The sequence below is a fragment of the Prionailurus bengalensis genome, chromosome B1, assembly GCF_016509475.1.
Source record: "Prionailurus bengalensis isolate Pbe53 chromosome B1, Fcat_Pben_1.1_paternal_pri, whole genome shotgun sequence".
In the NCBI taxonomy this organism is placed as follows: Eukaryota; Metazoa; Chordata; class Mammalia; order Carnivora; family Felidae; genus Prionailurus; species Prionailurus bengalensis.
The window spans coordinates 158,017,262-158,023,578 of NC_057344.1; the positions used below are offsets into that span (position 1 = coordinate 158,017,262).

At 34.2% G+C, this 6,317-nt stretch overlaps 1 pseudogene; it reads left to right on the forward strand.

Moving 5' to 3' along the window:
* The first annotated feature begins 4,717 nt into the window (after positions 1-4,717).
* Positions 4,718-4,813, forward strand: LOC122479240 (annotated as a pseudogene).
* Positions 4,814-6,317: the final 1,504 nt, after the last annotated feature.

The following is a 6,317-nucleotide window of genomic DNA, read 5'->3' on the forward strand; positions in this document are numbered from 1 at the left end:
TATCTGCATGATCTAAATGCCTCTTCCCAAGGGTAATTTTGATTATAAAAGGAATAATAGCAACTTTACAGTGGAGAGAGCTGGCGGGCAACTTCAGAAAGCTATCAAGGTTAACATGACCTGGAATAGACACATCAAGATCCTGGACCATCTGATATGATGCACTGAAAAAGACATACCATCACTTCTGTTGTATTCTTGTCAAAAGTTCAGAACTTCATTCTGATCCGAAAATACCAGGCAAATCCAAATTTAGCAACATTCCACAAATAGTTCATTGATCACCTTTGAAAATTTAGGGATCATGAAAGGCAAGAAATGACTGGGAATGATCACAGATCAGAAAAGAGTAAGGAGACACAACAACTGAATTACTTTTTAAAAGGCAGTCTTTTCAACTTGAAGAATTTCTTTATAAATCAACCCCAGTGTTCAATAGTCATATTGAGTTTTTGTAAATGAATCCTCTGAATATTGCTTGTATTTTATACAGAAACATTTGGAAATCTTTAATCAAAGTATTCAGCAAATGCAACTCAGGAACAATTCAGCTTCCAAAGCTTTTAGGGAAATGTAATTATTGACAATTTTGCAAACAGGCAGACACTGCAATGTATCTCTGTAGAAAGTAAGGGAGCTAATGAATGCAATAGAGACCTCAAAGGGTATACTGGGTTGAACTTGAAATTATCAAGTTGCAGTTTGGAAGGTCTCAACTTCTGGTAAAAAATATTTTAAAGGAATTCATAATTCTAAATGAATAAATTTATATTCTGCAGTGGGATTAAATAAAAATGAGAAGGCTTATTATTTGTGCATTTAAATCGAGAAAAACATAAATAGTCACAGAGAAAATGAATATGATAATTTTCTTATGAGAACATTTTTTGAAGAAAGGTAATTTGAATGGAGGCCAACAGTAAATGTCTATTAAATAATTGGATTGAAATATTTACACATTTAAATATAAAAAATATTATAATTAAGAATATCTTTGATTTCACAGAATATGCTCTGAGCTTACCAATATTCTTACAGCATCTATAGAGTATTTATCAGTTAAAACTATTATTATTTTTTTAATGTTTATTTATTTTTGAGAGAGAGAGACAAACAGAGCATGAGTGGGGGAGGGGCAGAGAGAGAGGGAGACACATAATCCGGAGCAGGCTGCAGGCTCTGAGCTGTCAGAACAGAAACTGACACAGGGCTCAAACCCATGAGCTGTGAGATCATGAGCGCAGCCCAAGTCTGGCACTTAACTGACTGAGCCACCCAGGCGCCCAGTTAAAACTATTATTGTCAGCAGAGAATACCTAATTAATGGTGTGTATAATATCACATTTAGTAACCATAAAATTCAACTTTAAATAGGATTTCAGGGAATTATATGAAAAAATATGAATATTTTGAAAAATATATGCTTCAGAGAAACAATATGGTATTAGTGACATAGTATTAGGGATAGACACAACTGAAATTTAGTGACTATGTACCATAATTATTATACCCCTTATATTATTTTTGATGACTGATTAGTTTGTGCATATGTTGTGTTTTAATGTATATATGCTATTTTAATATATTATAAAGAACTATTTCTTAAAATAATGTTTTAATAAATTATCAATTTCTTAGTTATTACATAACTCTTCCAAAAAGTATAACATTTTCATGAATTTTTAGCTCCCATTCACACTCATAAAAGTGCCTCTGTTGGGGTGCCTGTGTGGCTCAGTCGGTTAAGTGACCAACATTTGATTTTGGCCCAGGTTTGTTGGATCTCATGGCTTGTAGGATCGACCCCCACATCAGGCTCCACTGACAGTGCAGAGCTTCCTTGGGATTTTCTCTCTCCATCTCTCTCTCTCTGCCCCTTTCCCTCTGTACTCTCTCTCTCTCTCAAAATAAATAAATACACATTAAAAAAAAAAAGTGCCTCTGTTGAATGATATATGTTTCATAAAAAACTTATTTTACAGAGTATTAATTCACTTGCTACAAACATACAGTCCTAATAAGAAATCAGAGATGGATAAAGTGTTAAAGACATGATGTGAACAGAAGACAGGCGCATCCTGCCATGCAAGGCTTTGTAAGCAAGTGCAAGATGGTCAAGATGGCTATTTTGGAAGAGCACAAGGAAGCCTGAACATTGAAAATGCTTTAGCTATGTGAACAAAAAGAGAATATCTTTGGGGCAAAAAACAGAAAACAACTGCAAGACCCAGAAATTGAAATCTTTCAAAGGCTGATGTCGCTGGGTGCTGTGATTCAGGGAGAAGCCTGTGATAAAGTGGAAGAAGAGGGAAGTGAACAGAGATGCCTTGATCCAGTCCAGTTCCCTAGGAAACAGCCTCAATTACAGATATTTTCATGTAGGAAATTTTTTTCTAAGAAATGTTCTCAGTAACAACTGTAAGGGAGTGAGAAAAGCATAATTGAGCATACAGGGAATTTGAATGGGTGTGTATTGTGTGTATGTCATATATCATAGATCACATATATCAGAAATCATATATATCAGAAATGGGTTGCCTCATTAGGAGAGGAAAAAGTGGGAGCAGTACACACTGGCTTTTACGTGCTTTGGCTAAAAGCAAAACAAGTCACTTCTGCCCCAGCCCATTGACTAGAGTAGTAATTTGGCTCGACCTAATTGCATGGGACCTGAAAAATGTGTAAGAAGTAGATGGGAATGTTTGGTGTGCTTGTGCCTTCCTTACAGGACATTAAGAAGGCATTCCGTAAAATCAGTATCTATCTACAACACCTACTGTAGCCTAATAAAGGTGTCAATAATATTTTTGTGTGTAACCACATATGAAATTAGCATTAAGCACACAACCACATGTATAAGTAGAAACTCAATTACACATTTGTTAAATTGAATAAATCATGTCTATGTTGAGTTGAATAAATAACATTCCATGTATAACCATTTTGTATCAATTTTTTATCTGTGATGTTATTTCAACACTGTACTCAGATTTCCTCCAAATGAGTCCTCCTTGCAATAAGTTTTGTTCCCCAAATCTTGAATTAATTGAAATGTCCACTTGAGTTTGTCAGCACCAAATAGTTAATAAATGTCTGAATAATTTTGTGGTGATAAATAGGTACGTACTGTTTCTGCATGATGATCATCTCTTCTTTTAGAAATATTACCCACATAATATCTATTCCTTTTTTATTGTACTCAACCTGAGTGAACTGCCATATTTATTTCAAATAGTATATTTAGAGACAGAAATACTACCAGCAGCTTTCTTTACGATTCTTTTGGCCTTACTTTCTTACGATTCTTTTGGCGATTACTTTTGATTCCCCCCCCCCCCCAGAGAAGTAAGAAACATTGTCTGCATGTGCTCTTTTATTGTTTCCTCATTTCTAGTCCCGCCAATCTCTCTCCTCTGATGGAAGTGGTGTGGAACAGCAACAGGGGGTGTCCTCACTCTGGCAGATATTTCAGGATAATTCTGTTTGATACCTCAACACCTTTTGTAATTCCAAGCAGATGACATTTCCTATTCATACAATAGGCATGGGATGTTAAGGACAACATATCTTTCATATTTTCTTTTCCTGACTTCTTTCTGTACACATCTTTAATTCACATGACTTTTTAACTTCTGGATAACTTTGAATAGGTCATAGTAATATAGATGTAGGGAGTACAAAAAAAGCTAAATACATTTAATCAAAGCCTAAAGATTTAAAAATTTCATCACTTCATTGAAATTTACAGAGAACAAGCATAGCAATTATTTTGATTATAATTATAATTGTGTTAATTATAATAATCTGTACAAATTTTTCTAAAACCCAAAATCAAACCAAGAAATATCTTGTGCCTGATAAGATAGCTTTATTTTAACTTTAACTATTTCAAAGACATTCTCTTATACCCTTGTAGAGTATAATTTTTGTTTGTGAAAAAAAATAAAATTTCACTGTCTTTACACACACTATGGCATGATTGCTGTACATGGTCAATTTAACAGAATAAATTAAAATTGTTCTCTAGGGTATGATTCTTTTTTCAAGAGTTTAGGAGTACAGGATAAAAATAGAATGAAGGAAATCTCCCTACTTTCATGCATTTATACCTAGAGAATAGGTTACATTATATATGAAATCAGGCATATCCACAGACTGGGGTGGAAGCTAATAGGCAATAAGATGATAAGAAAAAGTTATTTTTAAATAACAGGAAGCTCTGTTGATACTGTGTAACATTTATTTTAAAGATGAAGAAACACTCTAGATTGATTTTAATAGCTGGGAGAAAGGCATAAGGAAAGGTTGCAGGAGATCAGCAGGAAGGAAATGACTGTTGATGAAGTTCATTCATTCTATTAGACTTAATCTTCCTTATTCCACTTCATTTTCTCAGGAACATTTTGAGGTTGCTGTTATTCAATATTTATTTCGTGAAAGCTAACACCGTGTTAAGTAACTTCCCCAAAGGCTTCAGAGTTAGAGTGGTCAGAATCATGAAACAAATGGTGAGTGCATTATTGTTTTCACAGCTAGCATCAAAGTTGCTCATGAGGGAGAATTTTCTTGTTAAGGAAAATGTTTTTATGACATCGGTTAGGGTGGAATACCAGGGCCTCTGGGAATAGGTGGAGGTAGGAGCTCAAATTGCAAAAGAAAAACAAACAAACAAAAAAAAAAATAACAACATGTTTCATTAAAAGAAATAAAATTGAGTGCACACTTTGGCAGTACATATACTAAAATAGAAGGATACAAAGATTAGCATGGCCCCTGCGTAAGGATGACACCCAAATTCATGTTCCATATTTTTAAAAAAGTGAATAAAAATTAATTCATTCATTAAAATACATAAACAAACAAACAAACAAATAAATAAATAAAATAAAGTTGAGGGATCACTACTTTCATGTGCTCATGAAAGGAAAGACAATAAATAAAATAAAATAATAAAACAAAATAAAATAAAGTTGAAGGTTTGCTACTTTGCTGTGCTCATGAAAGGAAAGACAAAAAAGGAAAAACAAAAGAAAGACAGATTGAAAACAGAGAGTTTTAGTAAAACTAGGCTTTAGATGAGCTAAAAATTCAAAGAGAAGTCCAAGGATAGATGAAGAAACTTTGACAAACAAGAATTTTGAGTGCAAACGAGCATTGCCTTGTGTTCCTTAAATCTTCAGTCAAGACTGATAAAAACTTGGTCAAGAGAGTTTTGCTCGAGTTGCTGCAGTGGGTTGGTGAAATTTGAACATGGGTCTAGATGTCAAACCTGAAAAATGTGTGTGAAATAGACACACATGTGTGAAAGAAGAAGCCTGGAGTTTGAGGTGCCTCAGTTCATAGAATTTTTTTTCTTGTCAATTTACCTAAATCTCAGCTGGAAAATGTTATCTAACACCTCTCCTTATTTTGACTTGTGTTCTTTTTTTTTAAATGTTTTTAAATATTAATTAATTAATTAATTAATTTGAGAGAAAGGGAGAGGGCAAGCAGGGCAGAGGGGCAGTGGAAGAGAGAGGGAATCTTAAGCAGCCTCCACATTCTTAAGCAGCAGAATGCAGGACTAGATGCCACAACCCTGGGATCATGACCTGATCCAAAGTCAAGGTTGTGATGCTCAGCTGACTGAGCCACCCAAGTACCCGTGACTTGTTTTTGTAGCTGAGCACTAAAGAAATAATTTACAGGAAAGCACAATTTAGGTAAATTTGGTCTGAAATGTTACTGAAAATTTTGGAAATTTAGAGTGAATTGGTGAAAATACAAATAAATATATTTTTAAAAATTTTTAATGTTTATTTTTGAGAGAGACAGAGCATGAGTGGGGGAGGGACAGAGAGAGAGAGGGAGAGACAGAATCCAAAGCAGGTTTCAGGGTCTGAGATGTCATCACACCGCGACACGTTGATTGAACCCACGTAACACGAGATCGTGACCAGAACCGAAGTCGGATGTTCAACCAATTGAGCCACCCAGGTGCCCCTATTTTTTAAAGAAAGAAAATCAAGCAGTTCTGTTGCTTTAAAATACATATTTTAAATTAAAGTGTCTCTAAGTAGAGACTATGTCATCTTGTTTCAATAAATATATAAAATAAATTTGTAATTAGGAGCATCTGCTTAGTTATAAACACACATATGTTGTAGCCCATAAACTGAGATTATTCTCTTAAGTAACATGTTCTCTGTAGTACTACTTACAACTTGAGTCTCTTTAGAAAAATATTTCTAGATATACATTGAAGTTCTGCATTTTGTAGTGGTTAAGACCATGGGATATATATTTCAGAGAATGTGATTCAAATTCTGGGCTTAGCA